Raw genomic sequence first — 27,441 nt, 5'->3', positions numbered from 1 at the left:
GGAACAAATTATGTAGTATCTCAATCTTTTGAAAAATGATTGAAAGTCATTTGATGGCCCAGATTGTCTAGCTCAATAAAAGTTCCATGTGTAGAGAATGTACACATAAGAAATGTATATCTTTGTGTATCTTTTAAATGTACAAAACAATGCATATTTTGCAAGTGGGAATAATTTCTGTAAATATAAAGGTCTTTAAGGTATTTTTAATATCTTATACATCTTTTTAAATTTTCTATCTACTTATTTAATCAAGTACTGGGAGAAGGACGTTAACATCTCCAATTGTTATTTTGGAGTAATTGTTATTACTCCATTTCTGTATTTCTGACATTTTCTGATATATGCTTATTATGTCTTCATGATAATTCAACACATTTCATTACAATGTATCTCTCTTTACCTTGAATAATACTTCTTGTGTTGAAGTTTACTCTAATGTTAATGTAGCTGATTGCAGCTTTCATATGTATACTGTTTGTATTGTGTATATCTCCACATTCTCGTACTCTCAAGATATTTATATCTTTACACATTAAGTGCATTCTTTCTGGACAGTATATAGTTGAATTTTACTTTTTAAATTCAATCACAGTCTCTGCCTTTTAATTTAGTGTTTAGAGCATTTACATTGAATGAAATTATTGCTATGGTTTGAGTTTAGATTTTCCATCTCATCACTTGCTTTCTCTTTCTCTCTCTCTCTCTTTTTTAAAGACTTTATTCATGAGAGACACATAAAGACAGAGACATAGGCAGGGGGAGAAGCAGGCTCTGTGGGGAGCCCGATGTGAGACTTGATCCCAGGACCTCGGGATCAGGACCTGAGCCAAAGGCAGACCCTCAAACAATGACCCACCCAGGCACCCCTTTCTTTTCTTTTTTTTCTTTTCTTTTCTTTTCTTTTCTTTTCTTTTCTTTTCTTTTCTTTTCTTTCTTTCTTTCTTATCACTGTGTACTCAGAATTATCATCATATCACTTCTGGTAAACATGTGAGTCTTACAAGAGTATAACTAGCACCACTCTGTCTTTGTAGTATTTTCTTATATATTTTAAATCTACAAATATTATAGACCCATGATAAAATGTTATAATGTATGCATTAAATGGTCATTTAAGAAATTAATACAATAAAAAAGGATGTTATTTTACATGTACCTAGATTGACAATATTTAGTGCTTTTCATTCTTTTAAAAAAACTGTTCCCATCTGATTCAGTTTCCCTTCAGCCTGAAGAACTTCCTTTCACATTTCTTATAATAGTTCTGCTAACACCAAGTTTGGTTTATATGGAAATACTTTACCTTTTTGTTATTGGAATATATCTTTGCTATATATAGAATTCTGAGTTGACAATATAAATAATTTTTTAAAATGGCATTCCATTGTTTTTAGCCTCCATCATTTATGATGAGGAATCAGTTGACATTTACTTAATTGTTCCTCTATAGGCAATCTGTTCCCCATATTCCTTTCAAGATTTTTCTTTTTATCTTTGGCTTATAGAAGTCTGAAAACAATATCTGCATGTGATTTTTCTTGCACATTTTTGCTTTTTCATCAAATTTCAGACATTTGCAACTATCATTTTTTACATCATTTTTGTCCCATTCTCTCTTCTGCCATCTCCAATCTGCTATTAAGCCTTTTCAATGAATTATTTTTATTTCAATTCTTATACTTTAACCCTTTGGTTCTTTTTAAGTAATTTCATTCATTTTATATTCTACTGAAACTTTCCAAGAATATTAGACTCTTTGATATCATTCTGTAGATCTTTGACAACACATTTTTTAAGTCTTTTTTTCTTTCTGTTCTTTAACAATTTCCATTGATCTGTATTCAAATTTATTGACCTTTCTTCTCTCATCTTCAATATGTTACTAAACTCCTCTAATTGTTTGTTTCAGACATTATACTCTAACTTTTTGATTCTTTTTAATAACTTCCATTTCTCTGCTTATTTTCTCATCTGTTCCTTCATGTTCAAAATCATATTTTCCTTTAAGCCATGAATATATTTATAACTTTTGCTTTATAGCCTTTGCCTGCTAATTTAAACATCTGAATAATCTAGGGATTTGTTTCTATTAACTGTTTTTTTTTTAATTTTTGAGTTAGAGATTACATTCTCCTGTTTCCATGTCCAGTCATTATTTAGTTGCATTTGGGTCTTGTGTATGATATGTTGTAGGAGACTGTGTTCTGTTATCTTTCCCTAAGTAATGTATTTTTATTCTAGCAAAAATTAAATTACTGGTTGACCACTTTGACATTCTGGTGGCTTAGTTTTATGCCTTGTTAGAGCCTTGCAATGCTGCAATTTGTCCTTTGTTCTTGAACTAATTTCTTAGTCCTGGGTAATCATCCATATTCCTAGGGCATGGCCCTTCTGGATTTTAAGTAAAGCTTTAGATATTTACCAAATCTTTCTAACGTAGTAAAACTCAAACTCCTAGTTTTGTCTTCCCTTCATCAGATATATTTGCTCAGCTCTTTCAGCATTCTAGTTGTTCTTTTTCGGCAGGTTCTTATAGCTTCCCCTCTACATGCACAGTTCACAAATCAACCAAGACTCTCCTTAGAGTTTATTTGCAGATTTATAGGTAACCTCCCTCTGTGGGTCCATTCTTTCCAAGATTTCCTCCCTCAATTTCAGTTACTTTGCCAACTCCAAACTCAAACTTCTGACACCTCAAACCAGTAAGATTGTAACCTTGCTTCTCAAATTCTAACTGCCCCACACCACACAAACTGGGAAGTTCCTTAAAGGAAAAGCTGTGATAAATGTGGATTTCACCCACAACAGTTTACTTCAGATTTTGTCTGCTGTTGATCCCACTCTGATGCCTTCATATAATTGTTTGTTTTTAACTGCAACTTAGTTGTTTTTTAAAAAATAATAACCAGAGTTTGGTATTGCTATCTGAGGAAATCTTTGTCCTGGAATAGTACAAGTTACTCCTCTATTACCAAAATCAGAACTATCAAAAGAACTGTTTTCTATGGTAGAGAGTATTTAGAAGTTGATTTGGAAAATTGCATTGAAATCAGTGTCAAGAGGATTTCTTTTTCTAATTAGACCGCTTTTTCCTTTTGAGAAATGCTATTAATTTTTTTTAAAGAAAATCATTCACAGTGCCTAGGAAAATGATAGGTATTCCACTTACTAAGAATGGCCAACGAATATCTTTATAGTTAAATTCAACAGAATAATCTAGATGAGTGAAATGAAATAGAGTTACAAGTGAAGAAAATCACCTTAAGGAATATGCTTGGGAGATTAATGGTATGTGATATTTCTGATTATGACAGAGAATCTGAAAATGTGGTATAGCTATCCAGGGAAAATTGGTAACTCCATCCTCACCATTTTTAAAGCCTCATTCTAAGACAGGCATTTGCTAAGTAATTTGTATAGATGAACTTAAAAGGTAGCCCAGGTAGTCAGACTCCAAATTAAATTCCAACCATTTCTTCTTATTGCCTATTTGGAATTAAGATCAAACTCATTCATAACACTCATCACAAGTTCTGACGATATGTATCTCCTATTAATATTCTTCCCATATCCTACGTTAGCAACTTGCTTCCTCTGTCATGCAAACTTGCTCTCCATCCTTCCTGTAAGATTCTTGCTCATTTCATGAAGCAGCAGTAAAATAGAGATCTCAGATTGAAGCAGTGAGGGCTGAGAAATACCTCTGGAATCAATGAACCTGAAACAGCTTGTCTAGTTCTGCTCACCTCTCTTGTCCTTTAGAATTAGTTTGAAATTCATCTCTTCTAGAGAGCCTCCACTGTTTAGCTTGGAACCACATCTACCACTCCAGCTGACCAACTACCCTGGCAAACTGATATAACAGGGCAATTATTAATTATTTAATTTTATGTTTCAACACTATTCAAGGTACTGTGTGGAAAACAAATGAAGAGACAAGGTCCTTAGTTTCGAGCACATTACACTTTGGTTACAAATATTTTACCCATTACCTACAGTGTAAATTTCATCCAACTTACCTCATCAGTCTCTACGTATACATATATTCCAATATGCTGTTTTACTTTTCTTCCTTCTATGTAACGATTTCATGCAAGCTACTCATTTCAAGAACCTCGCTGACTTCCTATTGGTACCCAACCCTTTAACCCTCAGAACTGAGGGCCAAGTGGAGCCATGTGACTCCTATCAGGTCCCTCTACTGCAACTAGTCCTTGCTGCCTCATCCAACCTTCCTCACTCAGCTTGTAATCAACTTAACTTTTAGTCTTTGTACACATTAGGTAATATTTGTCCTCTGTACTCCCAGGGGACTGTGGTCACTGCCCAGCTAGGAAGCCCTACCCTTCATTATTCAGCAACAGCTTGAAGAGTATTCTAATTCTAACCTTCCGCCCTCTGACGGACCAGCTGCATCAAAGGCTGTGTTCCCTTGTTTGTTTGTTTTTTTCCCTGAAGCAGAATCAGGATTTCAAACTGAGTCATCTATTAGAAAAGGACAGATTCTGGGTCCAAATTTTCAAAATGTGTCTCTTCTGTGAACCACAGCAAATCTAAACTGGATGATGCCTTATGTTGGAGTCAGAACTCATGTGGTCCTCTTGTCTCTGCCCCTCTGGATCCCTGCATGCTGTTCAAGGGAAGTTGCTGGCTTTTGAACTGACGGCTTGGAAATGAAGGCATTTTTCTTTTAGGGAGAATAGTCCTTCAGTGATTCAAACAACGAGCTTTGTGATCAAAATAATTCATAAAGGAAAAGATTTATGAAGTGACTTCACTAGCACACAATGCATTTTTTAAACTTTGTTTTTAAAATAAATCTGTCAGTACACAAGCCAAGACAACACATCTGAATGCAATATCAGTGGACACACCCTGAATCCCTTCTTTGCTTGTCCAAGACTGTGGCAGAAGAGGAAAATGCTTCTCTTTGTCTTCTTAAATTTAATATTATTTTTTAATTAAAAAATGCTAGTTCAATGAAAAGGCTTAAAAATTGTGCATACTGTCATTTCCTAAATAAAACCTGCCTTACAAAAAGTGTGTTTTCCATCTACTACTGAGCTTGTTTAAAAAAAAATAAAAAATAAATAAAAAGTCCAACTTATAATGAATTCCTCTGGCATAAGGAAGCCTGTTCTAATCTCCCTTTATCAGGTTTGAGTGATAGTTCTGCTCAACGAGTATTGACAGGGCCGTCCTGTTTCTCAGGCTTTCGTTTTCCTCAGTTGGAGAAGGATACAGTGCATTTTCACATTCTCAGAGTCTGCAGTTGTTTTTATATAAGAAGCAATTTGCTTGGGTCACGTCAGGTCGAATGGGATGCCTGCCCAGCTCTTGGTTTTAAAGGAAAAACATACAGAAAGACACAAAAACACAGCAGTTTCCTTCATTAAATTCCACTCTACCTGCCATGGGCTTCTAGCCACAATGGAATTTCCCACCCTGGCCTAGTCTAGCCTAACTTTTATTTTTAGGGATTTTTTTCCCCTTAAGTCTTATGAGCTTTCTTTCAAGTGAACTTTGAGGTAAGGATTATTAAATGATAGAGTAATTGCCCAGTTTAAAAAGAATCAGACATAAGAGACAAATGCCTGGTGACCTTCCGTAATATTGTTGGATAACCACCCTGTAGATGACAGCCTTTCAAAAAACTGCTCATAATCAGCACAACAAGACAGGTAATAAAATTCAAAATCAAAACCTGAATCATGAAGTGGAGTGAGGAACAGCACCTTCTCAGTAATACATTCTATTTACCATTGCATTAGATAGAATTTCAGAGGAAAAAATGGAATTGAGTAACTAAAAAACCAAGGAAATACACAAATAAGAGAGTAAAGGAGTGGGAGAGAGAGTGGTGGGGGAGAGGGAGGTGGAGGGGGAGAGAGAGAGAGAGAGACAGAGACAGAGACAGGCTTTAAGGACCATTTTCTCCTAAAAACCATTTATGCTTTTGTCCATAGCCTGGGGGCAACTGATTTAATCAGGATTGTTCATGTGGATTATCTAAACTATGAAAAGCAACAGGGAGAACTTCCCAAGAAATCCAGACTGGGTCTGCTGCAAAATACTTGGTTTGGGGCCTGGAGCTAAGCAGACTGTTCACATTGTACTCAGGGTCTTAAGGAAAGTGGCTCAATGCCTCTATAATTCTTTGTCCCTTTGATCTACCTCACCATTTGGTGTCTCTTGGCATCTCGAATGCTCTCAAAAATGACCCTGCCTAGTTAACTGATTTACAGTCTGGGGAAAAAAAAAGAAAAAGAAAAAGAAAGAAAGAAAGAAAGAAAGAAAGAAAGAAAGAAAGAAAGAAAGAAAGAAAGAAAGAAAGAAAGAAAGAAAAAGAAAGAAAGAAAGAAAGAAAGAAAGAAAGAAAGAAAGAAAGAACAAAAGTTTGGTAATGAGGGAGGAAAATATACCTTCTTCCTATCTTTGCTCAGCATAAATAAAAATTGAAAGATGTGATTTTTGGGGGATGTGAACTCCACTCTGTCCACATTTAGCAATAGCACTGTCAGAGCCAAATTGACGCCTTCTCCCAACTAACTCTGTTTAAAACATATCAAGTTGGCCTTCTCGTTCATTATTTTCAAGATGTATTTTACATAATCTTCCTTCAAATGATGAAGTTTACTTTTCAGGCATGTCATTTGCTCTTAGCGTTGTTCTTTTTTACCCATTGCAGCTTCTTATCCTCAAATCCCTGATTTCTTGTTGAAGTTGATTGTTAATATAGCCATTCTTTAGCATCACAGCACATTTACAAACCAATGATGAGTTCACTCTCTCTGACTTCCAAAACCATTGGCTGCTTGAGACCATTTCATGAGTTTGTCTACTCATGTGAATAAACAAAAATGTGTCTATCATGTGAATTTGGAAAAGAAAGAGCGACTCCACGGAACAAAGCCTACAGAGGCCAAATTACTGCCATGGGTTTCATGGATGCTGCCTTTGCATGTGCTATTCTACCTCAACTCTAGTTTAGATATTAGAACTTTGCTTCCTAATGGATGCCATTTACCTCCAATAAAACCATGTGGTTTACCCTGACATTTAATAGTGATTTAGTGATTTTAGAGTTTCTTCTAACTCAAGAGTAAATGTTCATGAGACTCATGAACTTGAATCTAGGCAATTAATCTGGACATTTTAGCAGTTCCCTGAGGCTGCGTATAATCTCCCACAATCCCTTGCAAAACCTGAGATTTTGAACCACCGTCTAGTTTGTGGTTGCACTGCCAAGGAATAAAGCAAAATCATTACTTATGGTGACTCCCTCTCAAGCACTGTAGTGAACTGAAGCACAAGAAAACCTTCGCTATACTTTAGACAGAACATTAAGATTAATGCTAAAAATCAAGTAACTAAGATCTTAAAAATATACCAACCTCAAGGAGCAGAAATTAAACAATACTGGAGTTTAGAAACAAATCAATGTTACTATGCAGCCCTTCATTACAACAAAACTAAGCAAAGGACAGCCTCAGCACCAATGGAGAAACACTTTTGTGTACAATTCTTGAGACTACTTGAACTGGATTTGTGGGAAACAGTTCTCATAGGTTTATTACTTGCCTTTCTTCCAAATGTGCATGTGCACACACCCGCACACACGAATGCGCCACACCCACACACATCCACACATAGTACCAGACTAGGCCTATGGCTCCTGTGTTAAATTTATGTCGGTGAGCCACTGTGCAGCTGCTTTATGTATACACCATAGAGGGCCAAAGTGAGAAAACTGGTGACACCATGGTTTTGTGTAATATTGCAAGGAAACAAAATAAGCTTAAAGCGAGTTAAAGGTAAATGGACATAGAGAATAAGTTAGGATTCTTTAGGACTTGGTAGTACCTTGCTCAACCTCGCTCAACACATTTATAAATGACTTGGTCACCCCAGCATCTCACACTTTGCCTGGCAAAGAGTGGGAGCTCAGTTAAGTTTGCTGAATGAATGGATGAAGAATCTGAAACAAGAAGTACGCAGTAAGTTATCCAAGTATGGATATATATACTATATGGATATATAGTATGGATATACTATATATATATATATATATATATATATATATATATATATGGATATACTTGGATAGAATTAAACTTCCCTGAGCAGAAAAAAGCTAAGCTGATGGGGTACTTGTCCAGGTGTGCAGAAAGGTGGCAGTGTGAACATAGCCAAAATATTCAAATATATAAAAGGATAGTTTTAAGTCTTAACCAGGAAGGGGTCTTGAAGGCCACTGGCATCTTTCAGGCAAAAATACCTTGGAAATTTTAGTCATTGTTAAGAGAAGTAATGAAAATAAAAGTTATACTTCCTTTATATAAAACCCTTTACTCTTAGAGTACTACTTTCCTATGACATAATGTTCCAGAATTTCTTCATGCGACAGTCATTAAAGAATTCAAACTGGATTAATGTAATATAAGCTGGTAGATAAGTTATTTTGTGATATCATAATAATTCATTGACTGTGAGAAAAATGCAAATGACATGGTTGTTAATAAATGTTATGTAGCAGACATCATATTGACAGTTCTTAATAACTGGCTGCCATGGCAGCTTCCTAGTTGTCTGATTTTCTCCACTCTCTGAACTTATGGACTAGTGATCTTGCAGCTCTGGGTGTTGATATTTATTAACCCATTCAACAAACTCTTACTAAGTTCTTCCTTAAGCTGTACCAGCCTGATGAGACCAGACTGGATCCTCTAGATATTGTCACCATTCTAAATGGACCCCATGCCTCCTTTGTCCCTTAAATTCTCCAATTTTTTACTTGTGGTAACCTATTCATGATTACACATCCAGATCCCTGATCCCAGTTTCCTTCCCACTTATTTTCCTTAACTTATTTCCTTTTACCCTATGTCTCCCTTCCTATGAGGAGCCAAGAGACAGTCTAATTCTTAGCAATGGTCATTGGGCTATATAGAACGGACCTCTATGAGCCCCGAACACATTGCCTTGTTGAAGAGATATAATAAACTTTCCACAGTCAAGAGTGATTTTATTTCTTCTGCCTCAGTAGATGTATTACAAGTTAACAGTGGTTCTCCTGTTATAAACCACAATAGCAATCTACTCACCAGTATCAGTTACAAAATTGTATCATGATAGAATTCTAAAATACCTGTTAGACTTTCTTTCTATAGGTTGCCCATTTCTTCTGATATAGTTAATTCACCTAGCAATAAAGATTAATTAGCCACTTCTTTTTGTATGCAGACAGAAAGAAGTATGATTTTCTCTGCTTATAAAAACTCCTGGTAAGTGGTGATAGCTTTCAAAAACCCTCTTCTTATTTGGCAACCATGGTTCAATTATCAGGAACTCCAAGTTCAGAATCTGAGAACGGTGACTCTGTTCTGTGATTTTATACATGCTAGGGATCGGTAAATTGCTGAAGACTTCTTAAATAAAAGAGGAGATACTGTTCTCTTCATCTGCAAGGAACAAGCAGGCATATTAAATGGGGTTTTAGAGTATCTGGAATACATGATAAACTCTTGGCTTTCTTTTTAAAAACTATCTATGAGGTTCTCTTTAGAAATAGGACAGACTGGTGAATGTGGTATCTCATTTCTATGGGTGGAAATCCCATCTATAACAATGCTTTACAAAGAGACATAGTAGCAATACCTTTCCCAGCAAGATGCAAATACCAAAAACAAATATGGGCTGCACAAGATAATTTAAGAATACAAGTAGAAAATAATTAAAACTACTGTGATAGTTTAGATTACAAATGAAATATATAAAATAATAAAATGAAAAGTTTTAAAAAAAATTAAAGCTGAATCAGAATTTCCCTCCTGCACCATAATCATGCTCTTAAAATATTTATCAAAAGTAACTTTGCTGGGTTCATGAAGAATGGCCTTGATAAGGATGGCACAACTGTAAGCAAAATAATTTTTATAAGAGTGAGTCTACATATATAATTTCATTATTTCTAGAAACATGGATGTCATTAGACTTACAGGTAACCAGTGGATTGAATCTCATTCTGATAACAATCAAAATGTGTTCTAATGGCAGGCTGCTGTGATTAAACACATTTGGAAAGAAATGGGTCTACTCTCTTCTCAAAGTGCCCACCCCTCTGTTCATCTTCCAGCACAAAATATAGCAGCCTTACCTCCAGCCAATAAGTTAGAGAACAGGGTGAAACATCATTTTGGCATTATTTTTTTAAATTACAACCAATCAAAAGAGGAGTTTGAGTGACTATTATAGGATATAAATTAAGAACTAAGGTTATTTACTTATTGAGTAATATTGATGTTTAGAAAATTGTAAGTATCAAGATAATTTTCAACCACAGTATTCCATATCCAGGAATATTTTAGTGGGTACAGTATATTAAAAAGATGCTTGGACATTCAATAATTAAATAAGATAATGATATCTGATTTATTTATGGTTTAAGTTCTTGTGTTTTCTGGCAAAAGTATTTATGAGAGGTAGCATTATCTGACAGTTAATGAAGGGGAGTGGAAATTATCTGTTGCAGACCAATCATGCTCATAAGCACAATAATCTCTCAATCTGCAAATGGAAATGGGGCATTAAGAAAATACTTTGAGAAGGACACTTGACGGGATGAGCACTGGGTGTTATTCTGTATGTTGGTAAATTGAACACCAATAAAAATTAATTTATTTAAAAAAAAAAAGAAAATACTTTGAGATTCTGTGTATGGAACACATATTCTATGAAAATTTTGTAAATATTATATATTTTAAAAATAGTGTAGTATGGTAACATAGCTGATTATTAGGTATGTAAGTAACCCTTTCTTCTTGATCATCACCCACCCATAAATCTGAAGGGTCTATTTTCTTCCTTTATTCTTTTGCATAAATAACCTGTTCATAGGTGTTTGAAATATCAGCCCATCAGTTTCACTTTAAATCCTGAAATATTTTAAAGGACTTCAGATCAACAACTGTGGACTACGGGCTAACTTGGAACTTGCCTCTATCTCTTACAGGCTGTGTGATTTTGATCACTGACCTCAGTAGCCCGCTATCCTCACTTGGGAGAATGGCATAACAACAGTACAGGCTTCCTGTGCTTCCTGTGAAGACTGGGTTTTATACAGTCAATACGAGGCTGCCTTTCTGAATCTTTGAAAGTTACTGACATCAGGTTAGTTGAGCAGAACTTTGGTCTCTTTGATTGGCTAGTGATCTCCAAATTTCACTTCTGGTCTCTGACCTTCTGAAATGAGTGGGGTGAATATCTGCTTGTGTATTTGCCATCTTTCTGCCTCAAAGCCAGGGTGGATTTTCCTGTCGGTTTTAGTTTTCATGGAATCTCTCTTTACCTACATGCTACTAAGGGTAAAATATCAACTATTAAACTCTTTGAAGCAAGTAAATTTTGAAAGGAGGATTTAGAAGTCAATAGCAGTATGCCAGCTTGATCTGCCTTTCAGAAAGATCACCATAATAAGGAGACCAATAAATAAATAAAAAGAATAAAATATACATCTATGTTGAATCTTGGAACCCTTTCTTTAACACATATCATTAAAGGAAACTCTGAGTCCTGCCTATGTGATTTGACATTTAAAATAGAACCCATCACAGTTCTATGGAAGAAATTCCCAGCTGAGAACTACCAACTTTCTTTATTCAGATCAGAAGTTCCTATACTCCCTTAAAAACAAAAACAAAAACAAATTGACAACAAAATCTATGCTTCTGGTTGTATGTAATGCATACTGCTATCCAGTGGTTTTTAACCAGGGAACAATTTTGTCCTCTCCCTCCTAAAGGGCAATTGACAATCTGGAAGCAACTTTGATGGTCACAAGTGAAGTTATTGTCACCTAGTGGATAGAAGACAGGAATACTGCTGAATGTCTATAATGCACAGAACAGCACCCATCCAGGCCCCCAAAAAGAATTACCTGGTCCAAAATGGCGACAGTGCTGCTGTAGAGAAACCTTGTACTAACTTGTTACCCCAGAGACGCGGGCCTTAAACCAATGACCACATCAACACTTAAGAGACTACATCGAAAGGATAGTCTAACAGTTGAAGAATATGCCCACAAGGAGCACCACTTCAAATACATAATTTGACAAATCTGGATGTGGTGCTAAGGAAAGAACTGGTAAAACGAATAGTTGTTTGGTAGTTAATTATGTCAAATATTACAAACAAATAATTTTATATTACTGAGTCAACTAGATTAACATCCTTTTTTAATTGCAAGAGGTCTAAAAATACGAAGTTATGGATTAATGCAATATTATCCTCACACAGAGATCTTTTGAAATGGTTTCTAGAAAGCAGTGAACACATTGAAAAAAAAAGATATCACAAATGAATTCTGAACAGTTAGGAGCCAATTACCTAGGGCGGATTATTTCTACACACAGTATTCTCCGTATGTATCACAAGCATAGGATTGTGCAGACCACAGCCCCACACTGGAACACTGCTTCTTTCAGAAGACAAATCAGGCTAAAGCTCAGAGTTTGAGAACCGTTTCTGTGCAAGAGTTACTTTCAGCAAAGGAAATACAACATGAACTCTATCTAAGGTAGGTGTGAAATTTATTTTTTCAATGAGCCACAACTATTCTGCAAACATTTAACTCCTTGCTACCGTTAAAGGATGCTGATTACATATAAAAGGAAGAGCCAATAAAAATGAAATTGGAAAATGAAGAAAATATGTGAAAATTATTTTTAATATGGTTAAGATTCAACTATGTGACAAATTGTATTTTAAGGGTTCTCTGTCAAAGGCATCACATATTTTTCTGATGAAAAAGGATGCCCGAAACTGACATTCAGGTGAGCATTTGGACACTCCCAGTGGTAAGGTTGTACATTTTTTCTCACCTTTGCAATTATTCTCTTGCTTTTGAATTTTATTTTGATCAGTGGTACCTGAAATTAAAATGAATTCAGGGCCTCAGAAAAATTGGCTTTTACTTATTTCTCAGTACCCCAAGAATTTGCTTCCTAGACAGGCATTTCTCACTGATGAGAAAACAAAAGGTGAAACTGGCTTAGCCACACAGAGAATGGAAACATGCTAATTTCAGAGTGGCCAATATCTTGTTTTTCCATTTTAACTTCTAGATATAGCTCCAAAACATTTGTTTTTTCCTCCCTTAAGGGCAAGTTCTAGAGGCAGAAGGATAGTGGTGGGGAGAGTAGTGATGATTATAGGTTTTCATAGCAGTTCATTTTAAAATTGTTAAATATCCCTTATCAGGAGATCACCATTAACAATTCTAGAACAAAGCAAAATAAGAGATTTTAAATAAGGAAAAAAAAAGATAAGAAGGCAACAGCAATGTCCTGGTACTATGGAAGACCCAAGAAAAAAAAATCGGATTTCTGCTCTCATGATGCTTGCAATCTTGTTCTAGAGAAAAGAGAAGAATTAAAATAACTGAAGAACAATAAGAAACAGTGTAATTAAGTGTAAAAATGAATAGTGGAAGCAAAATGCTGTGTGAAAGCCATGCCTCTTACATCTTTTCCAACTCAGAGGAAAGAGACCATATGGGTCAAAAGTAACCTACTCTAGTTTCTGATATTAGTTTCATAATTCAGCTATAATCCCATTACAAAGAACTTCAAGGAACTGCTGACATTTTTTGCTGCCCTGTAGTTTATGTCTCAAGTATTGCTTCAAATACCAAGCTATACACAGAGATGTCTGCTCTAATGGTATTTGTTGACCTGCATTAGGTTAAGGTTAGCCTCAATAAACAGAGACGAACATCACAGGGAACCAGTTAGTCAAATTGTTTTTAAGTAGGCTTGCATTATTTTTAGAATGTTTTATTACTTTTAACCTAAAGACTAGACATTTAAAGAACATTATCCTCAAATAATCTTGTTATTACATAAAACAGTAATATTTATTATAGGTGCCTCTGTAAAGCCCAAAATGGGGGTATGCAGAGGTGGATTTACTAGAAATTTAATAAAGCCTAAACTTCAAGGCCCTCACTTGCATGGTCCCTTCCAAATGCCTGTAGGTTAATTTGTAATTATAATTTTTTATTCTTCTTAACAAGGGTACCCCAAATAGTGTAAACGTCTGGCAAAATCTTGATTCACCCTGAGTATAAAATAACCTTGAAGGGATCAAACCTGACAGTCCTTAAAGGCCAATTCTGAAAACGGTACAAAATGTACTTTCACAAGGATATATAAATTACATTTCCAAATGTATCCCTCCTATAGTCTCTGCCATTCACTCCTGCCAAAGAATAGATGCCATCTTGCCCCACTGTTACAAGGTCACTAGATTCTTTTACATATAAATTCTCTCTGTTCAATGACTGGGACTGGGACTCAGCAGTTTTTGTTTTTTGTTTTTCAAAAGATAAAAAATTCAGAGGTAGAAGATAATTTCTAAGGATAAAAGGCATGTTAGAGACTCGCGAAATTTCTCACTAAAACAGTAATAATTATTATTCATAGCTGAGGGATATATGCATTTGAGAAAAGGAAGGACATGGAAATTCTCTCAGTACAATTTACAGTACTACCTACTGAAAAATGTGGTGAGTTTTTGCAGCGTGTGAGAATTTCTACCATGAGTAACACCACATATCTGTTTTTTGGTTTCTGGAAACCCCAAATAAAATCCACAAGCACCTCTAAACCCCACCATGGAATTCTGACACTTCTGAGTAAGAGGTTCAAAACAAAATAAAATCTTTAGATGCACTATGTCTGTCTGCAGTTTTTCCTATAATGCCTTGTCCCAGTTTTTGAAGAAAACTGAATAAAAATTAATTCAAGAAAAAATGAGTGAAATTACCCCAAATGGAATACTAAATTGAAAAATAATAGTTAAATTGTTCATAACCATTTCCTGTTATATTTTTTCTCTCTGTCTTAGAAATGGAGTAAGAATGCTTCAAATAAAAAATGTAAAACCCATCCCATCCCATAAAGGGCCCACTCACGTAAACAGGAAGCTTATTAAAAGAGCTTTTCTTGGTTTTCTGGCAAAGCCCACTTTTTATTTTGATGGCAGTACCTATTAAGGAGAGGACTCTTTTTGTGGGCAGGGTGAAAAATCAAAACATTGCAAATCCTTCAGGCACCCGCTGGATAAGGGGTTAGTTGACTGACTTCTTGGCTGGAAGGAACAAAGTGGCTCTGAGATCAAGGAACAGGCTGTATGCAACCTAGCCCTGTCCTATAGATGATGGTCTTCTCAGTCTAGATATCACAAATCAGCTCGAGGTTCCCAAAGAGTCAGCAGACACCAGTCTATAATAGTGCAAAGTGTTTCACATGCACATTGAACTCCTTTCCTTTACACTTAAATCCCTTTTTGTTTCTGTGATTTTCCTTTCTGGGAAGCATTGTAGTATAATCAAAAGAACACAGGTTTTGGAATCTGAAAACCTGATTTCTAGTTCCAGCTCTGCCAAATACAGTGACATGTTGCATTCCTGAGCATTCAATCTTCTGATATGCAGAATGAGGGCTATAGTTCTTCCTTAATCAGCTCAGGTTTCTCAAAACATGAGTAAGCATTATCTGTCTTGAAATTACCAGAGGTGAAAATACAGATTCCAAGGCTTCTTTCCAACTTATTAAATTAGACTCTTTGTGAGCTAGAAAGCCTTGGAATATTCATTTGAGACCCACTTCCCAAACAATTTTTGCATATTAATGTTTTAGAGCCACATTCTAACTTGTCTTGAGTCAGGATTAAATTAAACCATTTTGGTGAAATGTGTCTGCGAAACTGCAAATCAGAACATATATGCTGGGGGATCCCTGGGTGGCTCAGCGGTTTGGCGCCTGCCTTTGGCCCAGGGCACGATCCTGGAGTCCCGGGATCAAGTCCAACGTTGGGCTTCCGGCATGGAGCCTGCTTCTCCCTCCTCCTGTGTCTCTGCGCCTCTCTCTCTATGGCTATCATAAATAAATAAATAAATAAATAAATAAATAAATAAATAAATCTTAAAAAAAAAAAAAAGAACATATATGCTGAGCGTTCTTACTACTGTTATTTTCCACGGTAGCTCAAAGCACCAAAGCCAAGACATAGGACCATCTTCCCAAAGATCCCGCCTGGAGCCACACCCGGCCAGGCCACAAGCCTTCCACTTATGTTCACTTAGGCAGGGTAGGTTCACCGGGGGTGGGAGGGTGGGAGGAAGTAGAGCTCAGTTGTGACACAGGCAGGATTTCTGTAGACTTTCATTTATGTGACTGTACCTACCCCACAGGGCGATATAAGGATTAATTCCTATTTGGTAATTTACCATGTGTAAAATGCCTCAAGCCCCTTGGAGGAAAGTGCTATATAAATGTAAAATAATAATTATAATAATAATAACCTTGACTATTTAACTGATCAGTGAATTAGCTAGAAGATTTAGGCTGCCAAGGGACAAGACAGAAACCATTTTAAGTAGAAACACTGTACATCATCGTATCTCATACTGTTATCACAAAAAAGGGAAACAGAGGTGGAAAATTAAGATAAATCCATGTTCTTCACTGACTTAAATGACAGGGGATCACTGTCTTGTTTTATGAAAGCCAGGAAATGCAGAAGTGACAGCTGCATTGTAATTCTAACTCAGGCACACATCCTAAGGTCTAATAAACTTTGGTCTTTTATTTGTATAGAATATATCTCACTGGAGCAACATCTAAAATTTAGCATGAGTAAGGCATCTGAATATAATTTTGCTTAGTTGGAATATGTTTATAATTCACCCCTATTGGTAGGCAATGGTTTTTCTATCTGAAAAAAGATTGACATTATTCTATGAAATTCCAGATAATATTTGAAATCAGTTGTTTACTAAATTTGATTCCTCTGTATCTTCCTAAGAAAACTAGGGTGTGTTTCTATTTCTGAATTTAGGAAACTAAAACATACAAGAGATACCTTTTCTCCCTAGGAAGAAAATATTTTGGTGCATATACTCACAAGAGCTCAACTGCCCTGAGTTCTTACATTATTTGTTTTATTTATTAGATTTACAGAGACCCTCCCACTAAAAGCTCAGGGGGCTGAACCCAGAACTTTCATATACATGAAACATGAATCACTTCTTAAACCACAAAAAGCAAAAGAAAAGGCTATAGAAATCTTAATGGGCAAGCTTCAGATGCTCAAAAGCAATTGTTTAGTTACTCTACTTAGTTATGCATCGTTCAAAACACTTTCTAAATCGGGCAAAAAAGGTTCTTTGTGAAGAACAGGCTTTGGGGCCTTGGACAAGTTTTAATTCTAGTTGTTTTATAGCTCACACACAAAGTAGTTTCGATGTGTATGTAAAGAGGTACTGTACTTCATGCGATAAAGTTTGCAGTTGAGGATTTTGAAAAGGAAAGAAAGCAAGCAAGGAGGGGAATGAATATGTGGTACCTTGCTCTATTTTTAATTATTAACTCATAGCCTTGAAGATTTACATTTTTAAAAAAAAATCCAATATTGAGTAAAAACAGGTGTAGACTAAGGTGAATGAGTACCAGAAAATAAAGTTAAACAGTATAAACTCAAATTATTTTGTAAATACCAAAATTAAGCTCTACTCTGTTTATAGGGTAGGGAGAGAAAGAAAGACAAAATGACAGAAAGACAGAAAGTCAAAAATCTGAAAGCCAGAGTTGCAACTGCTTTTCTTTGCATGAACTAGTAAATATTAAAAATGCTTTTTGATTTATAAAAAGTCATATGATACATAATACCCAACACAGCAGAATATTCCAAATGTGATGTGTGCTTAAACACATGCATGCAAACACACAGATACACTCACACATGTCAAAAACATGGGTGTTTTGTCTGGTATAGCTTTCTGGCTTCAAAGGGCCTCTAAACAGGGTAGAAGCAAAAGAGTTTCTGATAAACTGCTTCTGCCAGGGTCACTAGCAGAGAACAAGTGCTGCCAATAATCACTCCTGTTATAAACATTTTAAAAATCCATCTTTCCTTTACAGATACTTTCCCTTCCATATTGCTAATATGGTAGCCAGTGCCTTGGTCCTTTAGCCACATTGGAATTTCTTGCCCTGCATCACAGGCCCAGCTGTACTCATCAAAGTAGAAAAACTGACAGCATTGTCTGAAAGACACAGCTTGGGATAATTGCTCCTTGTAGTTCCCCTGTCAATGAATATTATCATATTCTTCTCACGAATAAGGTTACTGTACTTTTTTTTTATTTCTACACACTTAGCCACTAAGCACATTACTGTTCCTTTAATGAAATGGACCAAACGTGACAGTGTGAGCTGTGGTTTAGCATTCCCAAGAGTCTGTTCTAAGGCTTCTGTGTGCATATTTTTAAAAACAATCTTTATATGTCCAGAAGAAGTAAAAATGACAATAATTTTTAATGATATGACTGTTTTCTTAAGAAGGCTAACAGAAATATCAATGGACTGGCATAAAGCAAAGAAAAAACAAAACACATGAGGATAGCAAACATATCCTCTTACTGAATTTCTTTCACCCAAATATATAATGGAATCTCTGACATAATGTGTTTTCTTCTCCCTTCATGTTAGACTGAAACTTATTTGGTTGAAAGTAGAAAAAAAAACACTTGCTTTAAGTCTTCTAGTGATCTATACCTTTGAAATATTAGTCTCTCCTTAAATTTTGAGTGCCAACTCATTAAGAAGGAAAAAAATTTCAAAGTATTGCAGTCACTAATAACAATAGTAAAGTTAACATTTCTTGAACTTGTAGGTGTTCTTGGTACCATAATAACCACACACGTATCGATTGACTCATTAAATCTTCACGACAACTCTGTGAGGTAATGCTATTATCACTCCCATTTTATAGATAGGGAAACACAGGCACAGAGGGATTAAAAACTTGCCCAAGATCACACAGTCCGTGAATAGAGGAGTCAGGATGCAAACTGAGGGAGCCAGATGCTGCTACACAGTGAATGCTTGGTCCCATAAAGCCCAGTGCTCCTTATTTCTCCTAAAGCAATTCCTCGGCGGAGTAGCTCTCAGTGTTCACTTTCCCTTCTGAACACTTAAACACCTGTTTGCACATAGCCTGCTTTAATATCACAGTAGTGTAATGCTTAAGCTCTGGAGACAGATATAAGTATTTATCCCCAATATCAGCAGTGCTTAACTCTCCTGATATTTGTGCCTCAGTTTCCTCTCATGTAAAAACAGGAGTAATAATACCAATTTCATGTAGCTGTGAGGGTTAAATGGGAGAATGCCCATTAGAGCTCAGTGGAGGGTCAATGCTTAATAATGGCTAGCTTTGTTATCACTGTTTTTAATCTCTTAATACACATGCTCCCTTTCCTCAACTAGATTGTATTTCTTTTTTTTTTAATTGTATTTTTTTTTTCCAGAGAAGTCAACAGTATGAATCCTAACTGTTTTGTGTATGGTTTTAACCAGGGTCTTAATATATGTTGTTGAACTCTTAGATGTCCTTGATGCCACCATAATAAATGTATTAACTCATTAAATCTTCAAAAATTATTATTATTATTTTTTTAGAGATTTTATTTATTTATTCATAAGAGGCATGGAGAGAGAAGCAGAGATATAGGCAGAGGGAGAGAGGGAGGGAGAAGCAGTCTCCCTGCGGGGAGCCCAATCCCAGGACCCTGGGATCACCACCTGAGCCAAAGGCAGACAATCAACCACAGAGGCCCCCAGACATCCCTCTTCATAACAATTCTATCAGGATATATATTTACTTAGAATATTATAAGTAATGTAATATTTTGAGCAATATTTAAAATTTAGTGAACACTTACTGTGTGTCAGGAGCGCTACCAAGGGCATGATGGCATTGTCTCATGTAATTCTCCTCATAATCCTCTGAACGAGGGACTTTCAAAATCCACCTTACACAAGAGGATACCAAGGCTCACAGAGGTCACATACGCAAGTGTTCAAGAATGTGAACCTTTAACCACAACCCTCTACTACCTTCTAAAGAATGAATTTAAAGCAAGTGTTCATAAATATTTGGTCTTCGTGGTGAATCAATTGAGTCACTTCCTTCTGTCATCAGAAATCCTGTGCTTACAGCAAACTAATGTGGCCTGTGCAATATCATTCATTCATAGCCAGGCACATGCCAAGTACTAGCAATTAAAAAAACACTATGGATCTAAAATTTTCTCATCAAAAGCAATTAAAATTTAATGTAATTTCACGACCTCCATTTGCTATGCCTACTCTTAGAAAAATCGAACTTCTTTTCTCCCTTCCTTCCCTGCCCACTCCTTATTTCTTTTAAACCTAAGTTTCATAGTATTAAATTTATACAGATTTTTGCCCATAAGGAGCTTATATGTCAAGGCAAGGAACCATTTTAATTATATTTACTCTTCATTTTGAGTATATTTCCTTTTCATATCTGACAAAGACTTCTGAAGTGACTAAAGAAAGGCAAAGCAACCTGATTTTTTTCAAAAAAATTCTTTCATGTACAATCTTTTGTCTGTAATATTCTCATAATGGCTTAGAAATTTTAAAAGAAGGTTTTAGCTATTTTTGTTCTTTTCAAATTGGCAAAATTTGAATTTTTTTTCTTCACATGTTTAGATTGGCTTTAAAATCAACAAACCAGAAAATAAGAACATATTCAGCTTAAAAAACACGCCCTGCATGGGCGCCTGGCATCTTCAACTAGTGTCAGCATCGCTCTGAAAACTGGGTTTCTATTCTGTTTTTTAAAAAGTTTGAAAAATGCATGTGTAGAACTCACACAGCACCAAGCCTGCTGTCTTAAGAACAGAAAAAGTTTCAGGGCAATAGAAGACCATAACCATTGCTGTAACAAACTCTCCAGTCAGCTAGCAGACCTTGCCAATACTTCCCTTTCCTCTACGCTGAAGGTACAGGTGGCATTTTGTCTGTGACCTTAAAAAATATCTATTTAGGGCTTGGAGTGGATAATTCTAAAGCCAGTAGTAGTGTTCAGGTATACTCCGAAGAATCATTATTTGCTATGTATGACCTTAAGTTATATGGATTTGATAATTTCTTTTTTTTTTTTACATTCTATTTATTTATGATAGTCACACACACACACACAGAGAGAGAGAGAGAGAGAGAGAGAGAGAGAGAGAGAGAGGCAGAGACACAGGCAGAGGGAGAAGCAGGCTCCATGCACCGGGAGCCCGATGTGGGACTCGATCCCGGGTCTCCAGGATCGCGCCCTGGGTCAAAGGCAGGCGCCAAACCGCTGCACCACCCAGGGATCCCGGATTTGATAATTTCAAAAGGATAAGGAAAGTTCTCCTGAAATTCTATCATTAAATGGTTCATTTCAGCAGAATTATTTAAAATATAATGCCAAAGAAGAGTATTTTATATCTAGAATACATGACCGTAGAATGCCCTTCAGAAGTTAGCATAATCTGTTGCTTCATTAAAGATACATTTTATTGTGTACCTACTATATGCTAGGCATTATAATAGACAAGGACAATATGAAGAACAACTAGATCTGAAAAACAGTAGCAGGGATATAAATGGGGATGGTGAGAGAGAACAGAGAAGAGACAATAAAGTGATTACAATCATAGCTGCCACAATCTGAGGGCCTGTCATGTATCAAGGCAATGTACAAGGTGCTTTAGATGAATCACTTCATACCAACCCTTCAGGATAGGTATAATCTTCTCATAGATGTGAAAAATCAGTGTTGATTGATTATAAAGGGCTTTGTAATATGATATAATAAAGTTTTTATTTTATTTTATAAGAAATGGGGAAACATTTTTAAGGTGAGAAATATGATGAATTTTTCTTTCTTTTTTAACATTTTATTTATTTATTCATAGAGACACAGAGAGAGAGAGATGCAGAGACACAGGCAGAAGGAGAAGCAGGCTCCATGCAAGGAGCCCAATGTGGGACTTGATCCCAGGTCTCCGGGATCACACCCTGGACTGAAGGTGGTGCTAAACCCACTGAGCCACCAGGGCTGCCCTGAATTTTTCTTTATAGAACGGTAACTTTGGTGTTCACATTCATTTTGATATAGCATCACTATACTATCCACAAGGATGTGATTTTTTGGCTGGAGCTGTGATTCTCTAACTGATCCAGAGTTCATTGCCAATGGAGCCCACTATGAATTAAGTAGTATCTGGCTTCTGAAAGACACTGATTGGATGCTACTACTCTTTACTTAAAAACACAAGTCATTTTTAATGATTTCCATGACCTAGCTAATAGAGGTTCCTTCTGAAGCATCCATGATCTGTTCCTGAAAACTGTACAGGGTACAACTGTACTTATTCCCTAAATTCTGTAATGCCTTAATATCTTGCCAATTAGTACCTTCCTCACCATTCCAGATTCTATTATATCTTCATGCTTCAGTTCTCCTGACAGCTCCTCAGATTACGTTTTTCTCCCAGGTGAAAGCTTTATTCATTCTCCAACATTGCTTGAAAGACCACAGCCTTCCCAAATCTTCCTTCTCATTCACCTTAGATTCAACCACTTTCTCTGGTTCCCCACAAAGTTTCACCTATTCTTCTACATCAGCATTTTTTTCCTCTACTTTATATTGAAGCTCTTTCTTTCTAAGTCTCTCTTCTAGATTCTAACAAACTGAGGGTACTGACCTTAATCTTTCACGTAAGTTTTACAAACAAACAAACAAAAAAAAAAAAAAGGAAAAGAAGCACAGAGTATTGATATACTTGGCCAAGTAATGATATCCAGATGCTACACTGCCATAACCAATGCTCAATAACTGTTAGATGAATAAGATAGAGTCACTCAATCATTCATTGACTCACGTTTTAATTAATTCATTAATTCTACATGCTCAAATAAGAAAGTAAAGATTTCTTTATAAAAAAAGTTTTCTGGGGACGCCTGGGTGGCTCTGCAGTTGAGGATCTGCCTATGGCTCACGTCCTGATCCCAGAGTCCTGGGATCAAGTCCCACATCAGGCTTCCTGCCTGGAGCCTGCTTCTCCCTCTGCCTATGTCTCTGCCTCTCTGTGTGAGTGTGTCTCTCATGAATAAATAAATAAAATCTTTAAAGAAAAAGTTTTCTGTTCATTTGAATAAAAATCTTTTATAAATCAACAGGCTAAGAGAGGTCTATTATATTATAATTACTATTATTAAATCAAATAAACAATGGGTACATCTAAAGAGTACGTTCCAAGCTAGAATCAGGAAAACTGGTTAGAAACTGTAGAAAACTGAGAAATGTACTAGCTCATCACTGCCTCCATATAGCCTATAGGTATTTCTGACCATCTCGTACTAATATGAGAGTACCTATGGTACTGGCAAAAGTAGATGAATTGCCTGCCCAGAGATGCTATTGAAAGGAAATAAAACCGTTTCATAGCAATATAAGGGAGAAAAGACTGACATTAACAAAGCTATTTATTGTCTAGGCAAGGTAGTAGATTCAAACATATATTATCTCATTTAAATTCTCATAAAAACACTAACATGGCTAATATTTATCTATTTTAAATAAAATCATAACTGAATGCAAGAATCTTAACTAAATTCCCAGAGGCCACATTACTAGGAGGCTGGGGTAGCCAGAATCAAAAAGCTGAAAGCCCTTACTTAGTCTTTTCCATTTATATTAAATTACTTCTTAGGACATACTTCCAGACCAAAAGAGTTGAAATCTATGTAGATTTACATTTTGATGGATAGGTTTATGGAAGACTTTATTGTAGGCATCAAAAGACAAAAAACAAGAGCTAATATTTACTACTGTTCTAAACATTTTGGATGTATTCACTCATTTAATCCTTACAACAATGTTTTTGGAAGGGAGTACTATTATTATTGTTGTTATCACTTTAAGGTGTGGAAACTGAGTCCAAGAGAAGACAATAAACTTTCAATAAAGTCGCAAAGCTAGTAAGTGGCTATGCGGTCAGACTATAGCCCACAGAATTTAACCGTCATGCATACAGCTCATTAGACTAAAAGGTTATTTTTTTAAAAGATTTATTGATTTATTTTAAAGACAGAGAGTGGGGGAGAAGAGCAGAGGGGGAGGGAGAGAGAATCTTAAGCAGACTCCATGCTGAATGGGGAGCCCAACACAGGACACACAGCTTGACTTGAGGCTTGATCTAATAACCTGAGATCATGACCTGACCTGAAAGAGTCAGCTGCCTAACTGACTACAACACCCAGGTGCCCTAGCCTAAAAGGTTATTAGATGAGACAATGTAAAAAAAGTTCCAAGAATAGGACATGGCACAGAGTAGGCCTTTATTAAATGTTACTGCCCCTCTTTTTCTTCAATCTTTAAAATTTTATAACAATGATACCTTTATTTTTAAAGTATATTCTGCTTTTTAAAGACTTAACAATATCAGCTTTCACAAAAACAGAGAATTGAATGTAGGATATACTAAAGTAGTAGCATAATGGTGTTGAGAAGTATTTAACGTGCTGCTAAATGTTACTCATAATATAGTTTTAAGTGACAAAGTATGATTCCAGTGTACCAATGTTTTACCAAAAATAAAATGACACAGAAAACAATGACAACAACAACTGGAAAGGTATAGCCCCAAAGGACATTGTTAATGGTTTTAGTTGTCCCCTTATATTTTATTCTATATAGTCTATCATGACTATTTATGCTTTTCATAATAAGAAAAATAAAAAAGAATAGCTAGGACAGAAATATTCTTAATTTATTGATATAATACTAAACAGCAACATTAGTAGAGATGTGTGACTCCACACTTGTTTAGAGATGGAGCTTGAATAGAACCCAAGCTCCTCATTTCCAAACCAGTGTGTTTTCTCTTACACTCTATTCTCTAGCCAGTGGTCATCATTATGAGGAATTCAAAAGTAATCCATGAAGAAGACTTCTGGCACATGGTTAGAGATACGATGCAAATGTGCTTTAAGCACACACACACACACACACACACACACAGAAGTGTTCTAACACATCAGGCTTCTTAAGTTGCTTATGCAACTGTGTAAGCCATTTGTTTCTGAGTCCAATACTATATATGACAGACTGATTTTCTCTAATTCTTCACACTCTTTCTATAAGAGAACTATAAATCTACACATACCACATGACTTTACTGTAACTCTCAGTAGTGTGTGTTAATGTGAGGAATATAGTATAACTCTGTCCCCGAGGCTTGAGTAAGGTCAAGTCCCTTGCTTTGACTGATGGAATGTTGGCAGAAATGCCATGAGTAGTGATTTGGCTTGGCTTCTTATGCCCACAGAATTTGAAATAAGAAAACTTTGTCTCAAATATCTGATCTCTTCATCCTGAGTCCCAGAATGAGAAGCACGTGAAGAAGATATGAACCCCAATGCAGCCTGAAATAGAGGTACCCAGATGCCACATAGACCTATAAGTGAGAAATAAATGTTTACAATTATAAGCCTCATAAATTTGGGGGTTGTTTGTTATGCAGCATTATCATAGCAATAGCAAACTAATATACAAACAACTATCAATGCAATTCGTGGTGGTACGTTTTGTAATATATATATATAGTATACATCTACTCTCTCTCTCTCCCCCTCTCTCTGATTTTGTGTGTGTGTGTAGTATACATTTACTCTCTCTGTCTCCATATATATCTCACAAGTGTAGGAAACCTGCCACTACAGACAGCATATGTATACACGTATATATGAGAAAAGGTTGTCAGTTGAAATTTCATATGTGGAGAAGCTACTACGCTTTTTAGTTCGCCATGAAAGGGCTTCTTACATTTCACTGCACAGAAAAATCATCTGGGATGGTATCTTATTAAAATGCATATTCTTCAGGAGGTTGGGAGTGAGGCCTCAGATTCTGTGTTTCAAACAAGTTCCTAGGTGGTACTGATATTACTAACACTACTATACTCTGAGTAGCAAAGCTACAGAGGACAGATAATGGTAGCCACATGTAAGAAACAGCCACAAACAGGGAAGACAGTCTGGAACAGTCTGCAACTAAGAATGGATATAACTTTGATTAAAATTTTATCTTTATCTTATAATGAAACAATTCACGTAAGAGACAGAAGAGTCAAAGGAAATGGGCCTTGCAAACAAATCAAATGACAGCTCTCATGTTAATGGTGAGTATAGATTCCCAGTTTTATACACACACACACACACACACACACACACACACACACACATGCCTGTTAATGACTGGAACTAGAATCCCACTCAAACTGTGAATGTAGCACCCCAGGACATTCTTATGGACATATATACTGATAAACCTAGAATATTGCAGCACTCGCTTATGGAAAAATCTTACATATAAGTTCACTTTCTGAAATGTAGCTTTCTAACAGCAAACTTGTCTTTATTTCTCTATTTTCTCTTTTTGATACTTCAATTACTCTTCACTACAATCCATTAGATTATTTGTCTTAGTTGGCGTGGGCTGCCACAATAAAATACTACAGACTTGTTATCTTAAACAACAGAAACTTATTTCTCTCAGTTCTGGAGGATGAGAAGCTCAGGATCAAGATACTGGCATGGCTGAGTTCTAGTGAGGGCTTCCTTCTGGACTGCAGATGGCCACCTTCTTACCAAGTCCCCACATTGCACAGAGAGAGGAAGCTCTGGGGTTTTCTCCTCTTCTCATAAGGACACTAATCCTAGCCTAGAGGCTCCACACTCATGACTTCATCTAAACCTAATTACTTCCCAAAGGCCCCACCTGCTAATACCATCACATGGAGGTTGGGGGTAGAGCTTCTACATATGAATTTAGGGAGGACACAAACATTCAGTCCAAAACACTAGTACTTCTCAAATTTTTTCAGGTCATGACTTACATAGAAAAGGGTAGGGGTGCCTAGGTGGCTCAGTCAGATAAGCGTCTGACTCTTGGTTTTGGCTCAGGGTTGTGAGATCAAGCCCCGCACTGAGTTTGAGTTTCAATCTCCCTCTCCCTCTGCCCTCCCACTTATGCTCTTTCTTCCTCTCTAAAATAAGTAAATAATTTTTTTTTTAAAGAAAGAGTTGTATTGTCTTATTCACTGGGATAAACTAGGAGAGATTTGGAGCTTTAGAGGGGGCTCTGCTGGGCTATCTATAAGTAACCCTTTTGCTCCAGCTGTCACTAGGCCTCCCCGAGGAGATCCATACCCATTCTACATAAGTTGGCAAACTACAAACTGGATACAAGCACATGCTCTACAGAACACAAACAGCATCACCAATTACCATCACTGTTTCTGAGCCTCATTTTGGATCTTTCATAATTGAGCTGATATTTTCTGGAAAACAACACTAGTGTGGAAAGGGGTTTCCTAGGCAGTTGATCAATAACCACTACAGAAAAGATGACAGTATTTAGAAAATTATGCTGGAAGGCATAGTACAAAATCTAAATAAGGCCACTTTAGAAAACAGCAGATGAGATTGCTGACTTTTCTTGAAGAATATGTTTTTAAATTTT

The sequence above is a fragment of the Nyctereutes procyonoides genome, unplaced genomic scaffold, assembly GCF_905146905.1.
Source record: "Nyctereutes procyonoides isolate TBG_1078 unplaced genomic scaffold, NYPRO_anot_genome, whole genome shotgun sequence".
Taxonomy (NCBI): domain Eukaryota; kingdom Metazoa; phylum Chordata; class Mammalia; order Carnivora; family Canidae; genus Nyctereutes; species Nyctereutes procyonoides.
The sequence above is the reverse complement of the archived record's forward strand: the minus strand, read 5'-3'. Positions refer to the sequence as shown.